Source organism: Scyliorhinus canicula, chromosome 1 (assembly GCF_902713615.1).
Source record: "Scyliorhinus canicula chromosome 1, sScyCan1.1, whole genome shotgun sequence".
Lineage (NCBI taxonomy): Eukaryota > Metazoa > Chordata > Chondrichthyes > Carcharhiniformes > Scyliorhinidae > Scyliorhinus > Scyliorhinus canicula.
Genome location: NC_052146.1, coordinates 116,428,985 through 116,447,996, shown reverse-complemented (window position 1 = coordinate 116,447,996; position 19,012 = coordinate 116,428,985). Strand labels below are relative to the sequence as shown.

At 46.8% G+C, this 19,012-nt stretch overlaps 1 long non-coding RNA gene across 2 annotated transcripts in view; it reads left to right on the top strand.

Moving 5' to 3' along the window:
* Nucleotides 1-19,012, top strand: part of LOC119966525 — a 36,740-nt gene that overhangs the window by 2,224 nt on the left and 15,504 nt on the right. For both annotated transcript variants that reach the window (XR_005460787.1, XR_005460785.1), the window contains exon 2: nucleotides 3,714-3,811. This is a non-coding gene — a long non-coding RNA (uncharacterized LOC119966525). The remainder of the gene's footprint in view (nucleotides 1-3,713; nucleotides 3,812-19,012) is intronic.

The following is a 19,012-nucleotide window of genomic DNA, read 5'->3' as shown; positions in this document are numbered from 1 at the left end:
GGCGTCTTTTGCACAAAATGCCTTACAGCCAATAAAATACTTTTGGAGTGTGGTCACTCCACACTCAGAGACAGTGGCACAGTGGTATTGTCCCTGGATTAGTCATCCAGCAACCCAGGCTACTGTTCTGAGGACCCGGGTTTGAATCCCACCATGGCGGAAATTTGAATTCAGCAGAAATCTGGATTTATGTCTAATGATGACCATGACACAATTGTTGGTTCCAAAAAACTCATCTGGTTCACTAATATCCTTTAGAGAAGGAATTTCTGTTGTCCTTACATGTGACTCCAGACCCACAGCAATGTGGCTGACTTTTAAATGCCCTGAGGGCAATGCTTGCATCCCGTGAACAAATTGGCTGATGTACGGAATGCAGGTGCACCCCCGACAAACCGCCATGTGATAATGATCGGATAATTTGTTTTCAATGATGTTGGTTGAGAAATAAAATATCTTCTCCCAATGAAGATTATCCCACAGGATATTTGATGTTTGCCTGAGAGGGTAGAAAAAATACAAGGCATCTGTACGGGAGTGTACGTCTCAAATTTTATACTGAAGCCCCTGGAGTCAGATTTGAACCCGCCTTCTGACAGAGAGGCGAAAAACTTGGAGCTATCCCCAAAATGTATGATGAATGTTGCTTCTATAATCGCTTCTTCTAAACGTTTTTCCAATATAAATAACTGCAACCTAATTTATGGCCGTGTAAATTTGTCACATTGTACTGCACCTGCCCCTCACCCACTGCATCGCCACTGCTGGTGATAGGGTGTAATAACAGAAGGTTTCCATCATAATTGTGGTCATGCAAACATGCACAGGCGTTGTGTGGGAAAGACAAGCTGGTCTATTTATCCCATCCCCTCCAGTTCTGATGCCTTACTCGGGGCCATCATGTCTCCTTTAAGAGGTGAAGGAACAAAAACGCATGCCAATCAGAGTGAAAAAGGCAATCAAACCTAGACTAAGAATTCCTATTGACCACGACTTACATTATTTGGTGCATAGCATTTTTGCGATGTGATCTCCACCCCAGTCAGAAACAGATCCATCTGTCACAGTGAATGAGTATTCATCATACAAGCCAAAACCTTCTTCCAAATAACCGCGATTCTCTGGAAAAAGCAGAACCTCCCAGCATCTAACCTAGTTTTTCCCCTGCGTCATTTATACGCATGACCTCCCCAGTCTATCAAATTGACATAATTTGACACTCTGCATTCAGTTTAGTCCCTTCATTATTTTATCGCCTCTAATCAAATCATATTCTAGTCTGTCCTTTTCTAAAATTTGTAGACCCAGTTCTTCAAACCTAACTGGATAGCAAAGGATTTTTTTAACTGAAAATTTTTCTTGTGTTTCTCAATTTTGCATTTTCTGAAGCCTCAATATCGCAAAGTATTTGAAATGAAAATATATAAGTGATAGTAGAATGCGCTGTCCATGTGGAGTTTGCACATTTGCACATTCTCCCCATGTTTGCATGGGTTTCACCCCCGCAACCTAAAGGTGGGCAGGATAGGTGGATTGGCCATGCTAAATTGGCCCTTAATTGGAAAAAATGAATTGGGTACACTAAATTTATAAAACAAAAGTAGAATGCTAATTTTAACACTCAAAAACAGCTGATTTGGGATGAGGTCAGATGTTAAATCTTAATATTGGAAAATTGATTCACCTTCAACCCATTCAATTCTAGATTCAATGCAGGCAGAATGGAGTAACCAACCTGTTCCGAGGGGGTAGTTTTGCAATTTAAATATTTTAATGAGGGTGGAAGTCTCTGGTTTAACAGTGTCTGGTTGGGTTTCTCATGCATCAGCAAATCCAGCAGTTGAATGGAACAATAACCACACGAGAAGAAGGATTATAGCACTGGTCATGGGTCAGGAGGAGCAAGAGTTCTTCCCAGACCCCACCCCAAACTCTTCTACCTCCCCACTCCCAGATCACCGGTACGAAAATCATTCAGGTCAGGGATCTGACCCACAGGGATGGGAGATTAGACCTGCCCTCGAATCAGAAGCCCATCCTGTATCAGGGATCCCACCCTTCCCCCGGTATCCTGGGTCAGGACTACTGCTCCAGAGTACTCCTTGCCTGATTGGAAGCCAAGCTTGTCGATCACACTGATTAGGTATTAAAACCTGGATGAATGCTGGGGAATCATTGCCCAAAACCCGGCCCCTGTTAACATCTAGGTGACTTGATGGGATCTGAATTATGCCTGCTAGCCCCAGTTCAATTATTCCCTCACTTCACTTTGACACTATCCATGGTGTTGACTCCTTGTGTTCAATGCTGTCAGATATCAACTGGTAGAAGTAGATAATTGAATTACATCTGACCTGCTATCAGAGGACAATATTTGTCTAAAAGCATAATTTATTTGATCGCGCCCCTTTGGATCAATGACTGTCATCTCTAATTTGCTAACAACATTATTCTAAAACCGGAAATGAAAGAAGATGAACTGCCTGCTTCAGAGTGATATTGTTAGTAAATTAGTGACAAGGGATTTCAATTCCTTTCACCTATGGAGTGTTTTTTTCCCCAAATAATTTTTTCCTTTGTGTGGAACACACATTTCAAATCTCACCCTCTACAATATCCTTTAAATGAACATTGACTTTGCCCTCCTCATTGACCTGGTATTGGTATTATCAGTCCCAGAAAGAAGTGTAGATGATGATCATGGTGAAAGCACCATCTCTGCAAAAGCTGTATTTGCTTTTATATTTCACTTCCTTATTTGACTTAAACATCTGCTTGCTTCACCATTATTGCACTGTTGCTCCAGTATGCATAACTCTAAGATGCACTGAAGTAACTTTCAGAGCACCTCCAAAACCTGCAACCTCCACCACCCAGAAGGACAAGGGCTGCAAGGGGCACCACCGTATTTCCATGTTCCCCTCCAAAATATCCTCCATCCCGACTTGGACATATACCTCTATCGCCACCGGATCAAATTTCTGGAGCTTCCTACCTCCCAGCATTTTGGGAGTTCCTTCATCGCATGTACTGCAGCAGTTTGTGAAGAAGGTCCACTGCCACCTTCTCAAGAGCAACTAGCTCATGGCAATAAATGTGAGCCTTGCTAACGATACCTATATCCTCAGAATGAATGTTTTTAAAAAATTCAGATACTCATTACTTCACAGCTTCACTTGTTTTTAAGGCAAGGCCAGCTGTCAACTTAAATATTGCAAAATCCAATGAACTATTTGCACATTCTGCCCATGTTTGCGTGGGTCTCACCCCCACAACCCAAAGAAGTGCAGGGTAGGTGGATTGGCCACGCTAAATTGCCCCTTAATTGGAAAAACAAATGGGTACTCTAAATGTATTTTAAAAACCAACAATGAGATAAATAACCAGTGTTTCTTTTGACATTGCTGGTAGAGGAGTCAATTTTGATCAGCACAAGTCCGTACCCCACTTCAAATGATGCCGTGGTATATTTTGCATCTCGCCCAACCCTCAGGACCACATTGCATCTGAAATACAGCACCTTTGACTCTGCAGCACTTCCGAAGTACTGCACTGAAGCATCAGCTTAGACTACAGACTTAAAGTTTTCAAATGAGGTTTAAACCCACACCTCTCTGCCTCAGAACCGAGTACTGCTGCTGAGCCAAGGTGACCCTTAAAATAGCTCCAAAGTTGAATTCATTAACTTCTAAATCCTGTGCATTTATAATCAGGCCAAAGGCTGCAACCCCTAGCTGTGAAGTCACATCAGGAGAGGATCTATGATGAAGGAGCTGTTGCCAGGAAATGGTAGTCTCGTGTCTCATGACAGGTAGGTCTTTGATAGTTTATTAAATCAGCTTATTTTAATGGAGCACCTATTAACCAGTGTATGTTTGATATACAATGTTTTTGTATTCTGCTCCCACCATTTGAAGAGTTTCCACCTTTGTAAAGAGCATAATTGTATTACATGCTTACATTAAAAGCAGTGTTGACTCATATATGAGGTCATATTAATTGCAGGTACAATTAATAAGCATTCCATTTTTATTTTACTGGTTTTGTAAATATGAGTCGTAGAGGTTATGGGGCTTTGCATCAGTTAAGCCCTCAGAAAATTGGTTTTAAAGGATTTTCCACTATTTCCTGTAAAACCCTGTTTTTTTATTCATTCATAAATAATGGTTATTGCTTACAAAGCCAGCATTTATTATCATTCCCTAATGGTCCTGTACCTTGAGAGGGTGGTGCTGAGCCTTCTCCTTGAACTGTTGTAGTCAGTGTGATGAAGGTTACTTTGACATAGTGGTTTAGTACAACTGAGTGACTTGCTAGGCTATTTCAGAGGGCAGATGCAGATAACCATTTTGCTGCGGCTTTGTCAGGCTGGGAAAGGTAATATGTTGTTCTTGGCCATGTCTCAGTTAATATCACAGAAGGACACACACTGCCACGTTACTAACTTTGTCTCTGCAGCATTCTGTCAGATATTTAGGTCATTGCTTGGTACGGAACCTATATATTGTGGAATTTGATCTTAATTCATTCACTGACAGTGTTACATATTTTTCAGTGTATATCCTCCACAAGATTCTCAGCACTTTATTCAAAAGGTATGTTTGCTAAAACAGTTATTTGAGGATACACATTGTGAAGTGTCCTAAATTGCCTTATGGGTAATTTCCATACACTACTGGACTGTTATTATGAATCATGTTTTTAAAAAGCGCCCAATACTTAGCAAAATATTTTGAACTTCAAGGACCCTTTTGAGAATACAGTGATGTTATTGCTTACTGCGATCTTACTTAACCATTAGAAACATGGGAACTAGAAGAGGGCATTCAGCTGCTTGAATCTGTTCCTCTATTCATTCAGATCACAGCTGATCTGTAGCTCAAATTAGTTTGATGCCCTGACCTCACAAAAGTCTATCACTCTCAGTCTTAAAAGTTTCAATTGGCTCCCAGCATCCATAGCATTTAGAGGAAATGTGTTCTAGATTTCCAGCACCTTCTGTGGGTAAAATTGTTTTCTAATTTCACTTTTAATTTGAAGATTATGTCGTTTACTTCAGGACTCCCGACACCTATTTACCCTGTGAACTCGTCTGAGAATTTCAGTGCTCCGATTTAGTTGGGGAAAGGGATCATGAGAGAGCAGATGTGGAAAATCAAAGGGAAACAGCGAAAAAATAGAGCAGGATGGCAATTTAGATAATGATAATCAGAGCGCGGCAGGAAGGGACAGAGCATACAAATTTAAGAGTTCACCAGCAGATAAAGCCGGAGATTACAAAACTGATAAAAAGACAGACTTAAAGACTTTATATCTGAATGCATTGCAGCTTTCCTAACAAAATTGATGAATATCAAATAGAAATAGATATGTGTGGTGAATGTAACTTAGTAATTCACACTGTATTTACCAATACCATTGTAAGCGCAGTAGCGTTATCCGACCACTAGGGGGTAGCTCTGGGAATGCTCAGGAGTTTGTACAGGGCTCCACCCTTGGCTCCGCCCACGACTCCTCCCCTGGACTACTGTATAAATACCCTTGTCCAGAGCCAGCCTGCAGTTCATCGAGAGTTCAACGGGTAACAGGCTGGCTCTGTAGTAAGTAGATTAAAACCACTGTTCATACCTTAAAGCATGTGTCTAGTGAATTGATGGTTCCATCAATATGTATGACTTAATTGCCATTCCGGAGACTTGGTTGCAAAATGACCAAAGGTGAGACCGGGATATTGAAGAGTATTTGATATTTCAGAAAGACAGGAAGCTAGGAAAGGTAGCCGGGTAGCCCTTTTAATTAAGGATTTCATTAGTACAGTAGTGAGAGACGATCTTGGTTGAAAGAGCAAGATGTCGAATTGGTTTGGGTAGAAAGAAGAGGAAAGGGATGCATTCACTTGTGGGAGTCACTTACAGACCTCATCTACGTAGGCAGAGGAAACAGGTATAAATTTATTTATTTTTTTGTATAAATTTAGTGTACCCAATTAATTTTTTCCAATTAAGAGGCAATTTAGCGTGGCCAATCCACCTGGCTTGCACATCTTTGGGTTGTGGGGGCGAAACCCATGCAAACACGGGGAGAATGTGCAAACTCCACAGGGACAGTGACCCAGAGCCGGGATCGAACCTGGGACCTCAGCGCCGTGAGGCAGCAGGGCTAACCCACTGCACCACCATACTGCCCGGAAACAGGAATAAATAATTGGGATGTTTAAGAAAGGTACTGGAATAATCATGGGTGACTTTAATCTACACGTAGATTGGACAAATCAGATTGGCAAATATAGCCTGGAAAATGAGTTCATAGAGCACATGTGGAGCAATTTCTTTGAGCAGCACATTCGCGAGAAACCAGGGAGCAGGCTATTTTAGATCTGGTAATGTGCAGTGTGTCAAGATGAATCAATAACCTCATGGTAAAGAAGCCTCAAAGCACCAACAATCATAACATGTTAGAATGTGTCATGTCCTAGGTGAACATTCAGATTGAAGAGAAGTATGGGTACAAGACCAGTGTTTGAATAAATGTAACTACAAGAGCATGAAAGCAGAGATGGCTAAAGGGAGACTAATCTACAAGGTAGGACAATAAATAGAGATGCAGTGGCAGACCTTCAGGATATATTTATTAGCTCTCAGCAAAGATGTATCCCAGCGAGAAAGAAAGGCCTTGAGGAGGATGTATCATCCATGGTTAAATAAGGAAGTTGAATATTATATCAAATTGGAAGAAACACTGTCGAATCTGCAAAGGTTTGTGGTATGCCAGATTACTAGCTAGCTTTCTGAACATATTTAAGAATCAGCAAAAAATGATTTTAAAAGTGAGAGATTAGTGTGTGAGAGAAAGCTAGCTAGTAATCTAAAAGCAGATTGTAACTGCTTCTACAAGTAGGGTTAGTCTTCTAGAGCATGAGTCTAGGTCATGGCAAACAAGGGAATAGTGGAGGCATTGAACATATGTTTTGTGTCTGTTTTCCATTGTAGAAGACTTAGACAACTTCCAAAAAAATAACTGAAAATCAAGGGGTGAAAGAGGGAAGGAACCTAAAACAACTAGCAGGGAAAAGGTGTTGGGAAAACTGTTAGACCTAACCGTTTAAACTAAAAACTGACAAGACCACACACATGCATTCCCGGGTTTTAAAAGAAGTGGATGCTGAAATAGTAAAAGCATTCATTATAATCTTCCAAGATTGATTAGATTCTGGAAGGGTCCCGGTGGATTGGGAAATAGCAAAAAAGGAAAAAGACAGAAAGAAGGAACTCTAGGCCATTTAGCCTAACATCTGTAATGGGGAAATTGCTAGAATCTGTTTTTATAGAGGTTATAGTAGGATGCTCAGCAAATCATAATATGATCAGGCACTGTCAACGTGGCTTTGTGAAAGGGAAATCTTGTTTAACTAATTGATTAGAGTTTTAGAAGACGTAACATGTAAGGGGGATAAAGGGGAACCTGTAGATGTTGTGTACTTGGATTTCTGAAAAGGAATTTGATACATTGCCACATCGAAGGCTACTGCGTAAGATGTGGGGTGGGATTCTCTGATCCTGAGGCTAAGTGTTGGTGCCGTCGTAAACGCCGACGCGTTTCCCGATGGCGTCAACATGGCCTCAGCAGCAGCGATTCTGACCCCAACAGGGGGCCAGCACGGCACTGGAGCGATCCATGCCGCTCCAGCTGCCAATCCCAGCATCTGATGGGCGCCGTCGATCTGCGCATGCGCAGTGGGACCGGCGCGATTGCTGCGCATGCGCGGTGGCTCCCTTCTCCGTGCCGGCCCCGCCGCAACATGGCATAGGGCTATAGGGGCCGGCGTGGAACAAAAGAGGCGCCCAGCCCGAGAGGCCGGCCCGCCAATCGGTAGACCCCGATCGCGGGCCAGGCCTTAGCAGAGGCCCCCCCCCAAGGTCGGACACCCCTCCCTCCCCACCAGGCCGTCCCCCGAATCCATTCACGCCGAGGTCCCACCGGGTAAGACCAGGTTAGAACGGCGCTGGCGAGACTCGGATTTTTTGTACAGCTGCTCTGCCCATCCCGGGGGCAGCCATGTAGAGTGACCCCCCGACCGGCAGCGCGCCGGCGCCAATGGCGCCGATTCTCTGCTCTCCTGAGAATTGTGTCCCGGCGTCGGCGCAGGCTCGGAGAATCCCGCCCCGGTGTGGGGTGGGTACCGGTAAGATATTAGCAAGGATAAAGATTGGTTTTAACTAACAAAAAATAGAGAGTAGGGTCATTTTCAGATTGGCAAGCTATAACTAGTAGACTCCCACAGGGATCAGCACTGGGACTGCAATTATTTATAATTGTATCAGTGACTTGGATTGTCGGGACTGAATATATGGTAGCTAAATTTGCCGATCGCACCAAAGTAAGCTATCAAGTAGAGTTCGAGTGTCTGCAATGGGATTTAGGTAATTTAAGTGAGCAAAAATTTGGCAGATGGAGTATAATGTGGGGAAATACAAACTTATCCCCTTTGGCAGGAAGAATAGAAATGCAGTATGTTACTTCTATGGTGAGAGATTGCAGAACTTGGGGGACAGAGGGATCTAGGTGTCTTGGAAAATGAATCACAAAAGTTAGTCTGCAGATGCAGCAAGTGATTAGGAAGGCAAATGCAAGGGGAATGTAAAATAAAATTAGAGGAGATTTATTGCAGCTGTAGAGGACCTTGGTAAGACCACATCCAGAGTACTGGCAACAGTCTTGGTCTCCTTATTTTAAAAGGATATAACTGCGTCAGCAGCAGGTCAGAGAAGGTGCACTTGAATCATTCCCTTTTTTAAAAATGTATTTTATTACAAACATGTATCAAAACAGGTTACAGCGAGCAAACACCCCAGAAAACTATCAACTATACAGTCTGTACAGCTTTTTCCCCTTTTTCAACCCCCCTCCCCCGCAATGAACAGCCCCTCAAATACGGTCACAAACAACCCCCACCTTTCCTCAAACCCCACTGAAGAGCTCCTTCACTCATACTTATCTTCTCTAACCGCAGAAAGTCATACAGGTTACCCAACCAGGCCGCTACCCCCGGTGGCGATGCCGACTGCCACTCCAGCAAAATTCGCCACCGTGCAATCAGAGAGGCGAAGGCCATGACATCGTCCTTCCTCCTCTCCATGAGCTCCGGCTTTTCTGAAACCCCAAATATTGCCACCAAAGGGTCCGGGTCCACCTCCTCCTCCACTATCCTGGCTAAGACCCCGAACACTCCAGAATCTTCCCAATTCTTTGCAACCCCAAAACATGTGCGCGTGATTCGCTGGCCCCGCCCACACCTCTCACACTCATCTGCTACCCCCTGAAAGAACCCACTCATTCTCGCCTGAGTCATATGCACGCTGTGCACCACCTTAAACTGTATCAGGCTCATCCTTGCACATGAGGAGGTCCCGTTTACCCTACGCAGTGCCTCACTCCATACTCCCTAATTGATCTCCCCTCCCAACTCCGCTTCCCATTTCTCCTTGGATCTTCACCACCCGCTCGCCTCCCTGCTCCCCCAGGCACTCGTATATATCCCCAATTCTTACCTCCCATTCCACATCTGGGAGCAGCAGTCGCTCCAGCAGGGTGTATCCCAGCAACCTAGGGAACCCCCTCCAGACCTTTCACACAAAGACCCCAACCTGCAGATACTTGAACTCACTCCCCCTCGGCAGCTCTACCCTCTCCCTTAGCTCCTCCAGACTGGCGAACCCTTCCTCCAAATACAGACCCCTCACCTTGACAAGCCCCACTTCTCTCTACCTCCTGTATACACTATCCATCCCCCCCGGATCAAACCCATGATTCTCGCACAGCGGCGTTAGCACTGACATCCCTTCCACCCTAAAATGCCTACTCAACTGATTCCATATCTTCACTGTGGACTGCACCACTGGGCTCCCTGAATACCTACTCGGAGCCATTGGCAATGCTGCAGTCACCATAGCCCTCAAACTAGATTCCTTATAAGATTCCTTCTCCATCCTAACCCACCCGACCCCTTCTCCTTCCAATCACCGCCGCACCTTGTCCACATTCGCGGCCCAATAATAATGAAGCAAGTTCGGCAACGACAAACCCCCCCTGCTGCCACTGCCTCTGTAGGGTCCTCCCCACCCTCGGCACCTTCCCCGTTCATACAAAGTCTGAAATAATCATTTCCGAAAAAAGGCCTTTGGTACAAAGATCCGGAGAGCTTGAAAGATAAACAAGAACCTTGGCAGAATATTCATTTTCACCACTTGGATGCTCCCTGCCAATGTTAAGTGCAGTGCATCCCACCTCTTAAGATCCACCATGGCCTCCTCCACCAGCTTCATTAAGTTCCACTTCTGGAGCCCCATCCATTCCCTCGCTACCTGAATCCCCAAATATCAAACCCTATCCCTCGCTACCGTAAATGACATCCCCACTAAATTAGCCCGCTGTGCCAGCTCATTCACCAGGAATATCATGCTTTTCCCTACATTCAGCTTGTACCCAGAGAACCCTCCAAACCTCCTCAGCAGGCCCATAATCCTTCCCATACTCTCGAATGGATCCGAAACATACAGCTAGAGGTCATCGGCATAGAGCGACACCCGGTGCTCCCTCTGTCCTCTCATAATCCACCGCCACTCTGCCGACCCCCTGAGAGCCATTGCCAATGGCTCTCAGGCCAGCGCAAACAGTAGCTGTGACAGTGGGCACCCCTGCCTCGTACCCCTGTGTAAGTCAAAGCTTTGTGAGCTCATATCATTCGTCCTCACCTTCGCCCTTGGTGCCACGTATAGCAACCGCACCCAAGCCACAAATTTCGGCCCAAACCTTCCCAAAACCTCGAATAAGTACCGCCACTCCACCCAATCAAATGCCTTCTCCGCGTCCATGGACACCACCACCTCCGGTACCAGAGCCCCCGACGGATTCATCACCACATTCAACAGCCGTCTTATATTACTCGTGAGCTGCCTGCCCTTCACAAAGCCTGTTGATCTTCTGCAACCACCCCCAGGACACAATCCTCCATCCTGCCCGCCAATAACTTAGCCAATACTTTCACATCCGTGTTCAATAGTGATATGGGCCTAAATGACCCACATTCCACCGGATCCTTCCCCTTTTTCGGAATTAGTGTGATTACTGCCTGCGTCATCGTCTCCGGCAACTCTCCCTTTCTAGTGCTTCATTAAATGTCCCCAACAGATATGGTGCCAGGTCCGTCGCAAATTCCTTATAGAATTCCGCCGGGTACTAATCCAGCCCAGGGGCCTTCCCCGACTTCATACCCCTGATATTATCCAGCAACTCCTTCAATCCAAGGGGCTCCTCCAACGCCTGCCTCTTTGCTGCCTCCAGCTTGTGCAGAAACCGCCCCATGTTCCCCTCCTCTCCTCCCGGGTCCTCCCTGGTAGCACTCCCTAAATGGTTCATTTATCTTCCCTGGCTCTGACATCGCATCCCCAGGCCCAGTCCGTATCTTCAATATTTCCCTGGACACAGCCTGCCTCCACAGCCAGTGCGCCAGCATACGGCTCGCCTTCTCCCCGTAATCATATTGCACTGCCCTTGCCCTACGCAGTTGCCCTACCACCCTCCCTGTTGTCAGCCTGTCAAACTGTCCCAGCAACCTTTTCCTACTCATCAATCCCTTCACGGTAGGCACCCTCAAATATTCCCTGTCCACCTCCACTACCTTGCTCACGGGACGGTCATGTTCCTCCCTCCTTTCCCTATCCGCACGCGCCTTAAACAAAATAATTTTGCCCCGGACCATTGCCTTCAGTACTTGCCAGAAAATGGTCCCATTCTGATTCAACTCCGCATACTCCTTAATTGCCGCCCGCACCTTATCACAGAAACCTCCATCCGCCAACAACCCCGAGTCAAACTTCCACCCCGTCCTCTGCTCTCGTCCCAATCTAAACCGAATCTCCAGCCACTGGGGCACATGCTCCGAGTTAACTATCCCCGCATACTCTGCCCTGCCGCCTCCACCCTGTTGAGCTTTCTTTTACTTTGTCTTTTCTGTGGCTCTGTTCCAATTACGGCAATCAGTGAGTTTGCCCTTCTTTCTGTGTTATCTATGTCCTAATGCTTAGAGTCGCCAGGTATCAAATGATACCACCACAAGTTTCAACCGGCTATCGATCAAAGAACCAAACACCAGTTAGTTAGTTCAAGGTCAAGGGTACTTTATTTACCACCAATTAGTCATGCAACATAAACACTACTAGCTAACTACAGCTATCGACTAAGACAACCTGTACTTAACTTCGGGCACCTGACTTAGGTCAGAAAACAGTGGCCGCTGTTCAATTCTGGATCTATCGGGTTCGAAGGAGTAACTGCTGCTCAGCTAGGCTCATCCGTATGGTAATGATCGTTGAACTTGGACTTGCTTCTGCTGTTGCTGCACTTGGCGATGGCTGTGACCGGGCTGTGACCGGGCTGTGTCCTGTGTACCAGGACCAAGAGAGAGCGAACATATGGCGAACTCTTCCTCTTATACTCGGGGGCGGGGGGGGGGGGGGGGGGGGGGGTTTCGCGCTCTTTTGGGCGGTCCTTCGATTTGGGCCTTACTAATTGGGTGATCCCTGATCACTCCGTTCGATTCCTTAGCCAATAGGTGGGCGGGGATCTGAATAGCTGGGCATGTCCCAAGCGGTCATTGACCCCGTTGTTTGCGTTTCCCTTGAACAGGGGGTGGCGCTGAAATGTCTGGGACTGTCCCGCTTGCTTGAGTACCAGTCCTTTGTTTTGGTGAAGATGGGCCATCAAATGCTAATCGGCCCCATTAAAACGCTAATTGGACGGAGTTTCGATACCGTCTGGACCTCTTGCTGACAAATATACATTTCAGGCTCTGAGCCTGCCTGAGTCTTGGCTTGTCCATTTTACCCACTAGGCTTTGCGCGTTTCTCTGTACCTAGTTGGAAGTGGCCATCCCACATGGCTACAACCCCAACCAAAATCTCCCGACTCACTACAAAGTAATCAATCCTCGAATACACGTTATGGATGTGTGAAAAGAAGGAATATTCCCTTCCCCCTGGGTTCTGAAAGGGCCATGGATCCACCATACCCATCCTCTCCATAAACATCCCCAACTCCCTCATCATTTGTACCCTACGCATCGACCTGGGGCTCGATCTATCCACACTCGGCTCCAGGACACAGTTAAAACCTCCTCCCATGGTCAACTGGTGCGTGACCAAATCCGGGATCGCCAACCACACCCTCATAAAACGCACATCATCCCAATTTGGGGCATATACATTTACCAACATCACCGGTGCCCCTTCCAATACCCCACTCACAATCACATATCTCCCACCCGGATCCCTCATCTGCTTCGCACTCACAAATCCCCTGTTTTTGCTCATTAAAATCCACCCCCCCCCGCTTTCAAGCTCCTGAGCGTGCACGAACACCCGCGAGCTTTTAACCGGCCCATTCAGTCCCCGAACGTTCCAAGTTACCAGCCTTACCGGCGGCTTATGCCTCCAATCCTCTCTACCGTCTGTCATCTTTCCCACTTAACTCCCGCCCCTTTAGTTCCACCCTGTACCTAGCCCATCCCAGATAGCCCCTTTTCCCGCCCATGACCATGTGATCTCTCATCCCCTGCCATGTTGCAACAACCTTCCCCCCTTTCACCCTCCCCTCTCCAGGCCATCGTTCTTGGCTTCTCCCACACTACCTCACTTCTGTTCACCAGCATAACCTTCTAGCGCAGCAGCCCCTGCCCAAAGGCACTTACCAATTACCTCTCCCCCCCCCCCCCCCCCCCCCCCCACTCCTCAGCTCAAGGAGAAAAACTCCCTGTTAACCTTACCCTCCCCCACCCAAGCAAGACTTCTCCTGAACTCCAAGCAGCCTTCTCCGAAAGCAAACAAACAAATGTTAAACATGAACAGTCCCAGTAAACAGGAGGGGGGAGGGACAAGAACATCCATCCCCACATAAACCTTTCACCCCTCACAATCCCAACAGTACGCTTGAATCACTCCTGGGATGAAGGGCTTACCTTGTGATGAAATGTTGAACCTGTTAATAATAATCTTTAATATTGTCACAAGTAGGCTTACATTAACACTGCATTGAGGTTACTGCAAAAATCCCCTTGTCGCCACATTCCGGCGCCTTTTCAGGTACACAGAGGGAGAATTCAGAATGTCAAATTCATATAACAGGGCAGCACGGCGGCACAGTGTGTTAGCCCTGCTGCCTCACGGCGCCGAGGTCCCAGGTTCGAATCCGGCTCTGGGTCACTGTCCGTGTGGAGTTTGCACATTCTCCCCGTGTTTGCGTGGGTTTCGCCCCCACAAACTAAAAATGTGCAGGGTAGGTGGATTGGCCACGCTAAATTGTCCCTTGATTGGTAAAAATGAATTGGGTACTCTAATTTTAAAAAAAAAATTCATATAACAAGCACGTCTTTCGGGACTTGCGGGAGGAAACCGGAGCACCCAGAGGAAACCCACGCAGACACGAAGGGAACGTGCAGACTCCACACCGACAGTGACCCGAGCTGGGAATTGAACCTGGGACCCTGGAGCTGTGAAGCAACAGTGCTAACCACTAGTCTACCATGCGTCCCATTCAGCCTATACCCATTGACATTTAGAAGAATGAGAGATGATCTTATTGAAACATATAAGACCCTAAGAGGACTTGATCGGGTGGAAACCGGGAGGATGTTTCCTCTTGTGTGTGGCGATTAGAACGAGAGCACACAGTTTAAGAATAAATGATCATGGCAGCACGGTGGCGCAGTGGGTTAGCCCTGCTGCCTCACGGCGCCAAGGTCCCAGGTTCGATCCTGGCTCTGGGTCACTGTCCAGTGTGGAGTTTGCACATTCACCCCGTGTTTGTGTGGGGTTCGCCCCCACAATTGCAGGCTAGGTGGATTGGCCACGCTAAATTGCCCCTTAATTGGAAAAAATGAATTGGGTACTCTAAATTTATAAGAATAAAAGATCTCCCTTTAAGATGGAGGTAAGGAGAACATTTTATTATCAGAGGGTCATTAGTGTGTGGAAATATCTTCCTCAGAAAGCAGAGGATACTAGGTCACTGATACATTCAACGCTAAGTTAGATGGATTTTTGATAGACATGGGAATCAGGCGTTATGAGGGGTAGACAGAAAAGTAGAGTTGAGACCACCATTAGATCAGCCATGATCTTATTGAAGCAGGCTCAAAAGTCTAAATGGACTATTCCTACTCCTAAGTCCTATGTTCCTATGATTGGGTCCATAAGACCATAAGACTATAAGACATAGGAGCAGAATTAGGCCACTTATCGTGGCTGATATTTCCTCATCCCCATTCTCCTGCCTTCTCCCCATAACGCCTTATTAATCATGAACCTATCTATCTCTGTCTTAAAGACACTCAGTGATTTGGCCTTCACAGCCTTCTGCGGCAAAGAGTTCCATAGATTTACCACCCTCTGGCTGAAGAAATTCCTCCTCATCTCTGTTTTAAAGGATCGTCCCATTAGTCTGAGATAGTGTCCTCTGGTTCTAGATTTTCCTACAAGTGGAAACATCCTCTCCACCCCCACTCTATCCAGGCCTCGCCGTATCTTGTAAGTTTCAATAAGATTCCCTCTCATCCTTCTAAACTCCAACGAGTACAGACCCAGAGTCCTCAAACGTTCCTCATACGACAAGTTCTTCATTCCAGGGATCATTCTTGTGAACCTCCTCTGGACCCTTTCCAAGGCTAGCATATCCTTACTTCGATATGGGGCCTAAAACTGCTCACAATGCTCCAAATGGGGTCTGACCAGAGCCTTATACAGCCTCAGAAATACATACCTGGTCTTGTATTCTAGCCCTCTTGACATGAATGCTAACACTGCATTTGCCTTCTTAATTGCCGACTGAACCTGCACATTAACCTTAAGAGAATCGTGAACAAGGACTCCCAAGTCCCTTTGTGCTTCTGATTTCCAAAGCATTTTCCCATTTAGAAAATAGTCTATGCCTAAATTCCTCCTTCCAAAGTGCATAACCTCACACTTTTCCACATTGTATTTCATTTTTTTTCCAAAATATTTTTATTCTCCATTTTCACATTTTCTTCAGAATTTACACCCCACCTACAAGCAGTAAACAGTAACAAATACAGAGTCAATCCCCTTATCAACAACGATCCCATCCTCCCACCACCCCAAACAACGGCCCACCTGACAATATAAGCATCTAATAAAACAAACCCTCCCACAGTGGGAAAAGCAAAGGAAAACAAAAAAGAAAAAGGAATCAGGAATCGCCTCTGGTCACCATTGACCGAGAGAGTCCACCCCGCCGAACATTCAATGCCATCCAATCCCCGAAAGAGTACCGTAAATGAGACTCATGAATTGTAAACCCCCCTCCCCGACTCCTCCCCTCCACATCCTCTTATAAAACTCCTCCCCCCGACTTCTGTGCCTTCCCCCCAACTTTCCACCCTGGCTAGACTCATCGGAACCTGTTCTGCCAGGCTCCGATGGCCGCAGCCCCTCCCCCCACATCACTCCCGTTCACTGGCCGGCTTAAACCGGCCAGCATGGAGGCCCCCGCCCGGGTCTCCTTCCCCCTTGCCCGGTCCCAGGAAAACCAAGAAATCCCCTTTAGCACACAAACCCCGCATACACACCCAAGCCCCAAAGAACCAACATTGCAAGTGAAAGTCCCATCTATTCCCTTGTCCAAATATATACAACGTTGGCTCATTTAGTACATATACCAGCAGGCAGTGAAAAATTAAAGTTACTTGAGGCTACATCGGTACATGACCCGCTCTCAGTCCCATTTCTCAATTAAGCCACAGCCCTTCTGCCTTCGCAAACTCCCCCGCTGTTTCCGCCATCCCAAAATAAAAGTCCTTTGATTTGTAGGTCACCCTCACCTTAGCTGAGTATACATTGCCGCACTGCACCTTACTGATGTACAGCGCCTTCTTCACCCGGCTGAAGGCAGCTCCTCGCCAGCTCCACTGAAAAGTCCTGATATATGCGTATACCAGCTCCAGCCCACCGCACCACCTGCTTCTGCTTTGCCCAGCACAGCACCTTCTCCTTCACACTGTCCCTACGAAAACACAGAGTCACTATTCTTGGCGGCTCACTCTCCTTTGGTACAGGCCTCCACGGCCGATGAGCCCGATCCAGTTCATATCAGGAGGGATCATCCCCCTCCCCCAATAGCTTCGCCAACATCGTGGCAAAATACTAAGTCGGCCTCGGGCCTTCCACTCCTTCGGGCAGACCCACAATCCTCAAATTCTGTCGACTGGATCTGTTTTCCAAGTCATCCATTTTGGCTTGCAGACACTCGTTGATCTCTATCACCTTCCGCATCTCCTTCCCCATCGAGGTAAGTTGATTACTGTGCTGCGATAATGTCTCTTCCACTTCCTTCAGCGCCTCACCTTGCTCCTGCACCTCTGCCACTGCGCTCAATACCGCCGCCCTCACCGGGACAATCGCCTCCTCCACCAGCACTTTCAATACCGTCCCCATCTCCTTCCTCATCGCCTCCATGTGTTTTGTGAACTGCCTTTCGAGTTCCACGGCCATCACCTTAGTCATTTCTTCAGCCGTGGGCAATGCAGCCTCCCCTGGTGCCCCAGCCTCCATTTTTCTTGCCGTCCCCGTGGTGACCTTTCCACTCCCCGACGGACTTTCAGCCGCTTTCTTTACGGCCCTTTTTTTAAACTTATTTTCAACATTTCCCTTCACTGTGCCTTCTCCCTGCTTTTGCCGCCTTTGTTGCCCCTGGGACCGGGCATTAAACCCCGAAAATGCCGTTCCCGAACAGGAGCCCTCCAATGTGCGGCTGCCTCCCGTCCGCCATCACCGGAAATCCATTGTATTTCATTTGTCACTTCATTGCCCACTCTCCTAGCTTGTCCAACTCCTTCTGCAGCCCCCTTGCTTCCTCAATACAACCTATCCCTCTACAGATCTTTGTATCATCTGCAAACGTAGCAACAGTGCCTTCAGTACCTTCTTCCAGATCATTAATGTATATTGTGAAAAGTTGTCCCAGCACAGACCCCAGAGGCACATGACTAGTCACTGGCTGCCATCCTGAAAAAGACCCCTTTATCCCTACTCTCTGCCTTCTGCCAGTCAGCCAATCCTCTATCCATGCCAGGATCTTACCCTTAACACCATGGGCTCTTAATTTATTTAATAGTCCCCTACGTGGCACCTTGTCAAAGGCCTTCTGGAAATCTAAATAAATCACGTCGGGGCAGCACGGTGGCCTAGTGGTTAGCATAACCGCCTCACGGCGCTGAGGTCCCAGGTTCGATCCCGGCTCTGGGTCACTGTCCGTGTGGAGTTTGCACGTTCTCCCCGTGTCTGCGTGGGTTTCGCCCCCACAACCCAAAAATGTGCAGAGTAGGTGGATTGGCCGCGCTAAATTGCCCCTTAATTGGAAAAAATAATTGGCTAATCTAAATTTATAAAAAAAAAATCACGTCCACTGGTTCTCCTTTGTCTAACTTCCTTGTTACCTCCTCAAAGAACTCTAACAGCTTTGTCAGACATGACCTCTCTATGACAAAGCCGTGCTGACATGCACTTTCAAGTACTTAGCGATCTCATCGTTAATAACAGACTCTAAAATCTTGCCAATGACCGAAGTCAGGCTAACTGGCCTATAATTTCCCGTCTTCTGCCTCCCTCCCTTCTTAAACATTTGCCACTTTCCAGTCCTCTGGGACCCTTCCTGCCTCCAGTGATTCCTGAAAGATCATCACTAATGCCTCCACAATTTCCTCCTCAAACTCTTTTAGGACCCTGGGGTGAAGCCCACCTTCAGAACTTTCAGTTTCCCCAGAACCTTCTCCTTAGTAATGGTCACTACACTCTTCAACGGTCACCTTTCAGTTGTCGAAACTCAAGGGAATGCAAGCCAAGTTTATGCAACCTGTCTTCGTGATTTAATTCTTTAAACACTGGAACCATTCTGGTGAATCTGTGCAGTACACTTTCCAAAGCTAGTATACCTTAACTGAGAATTT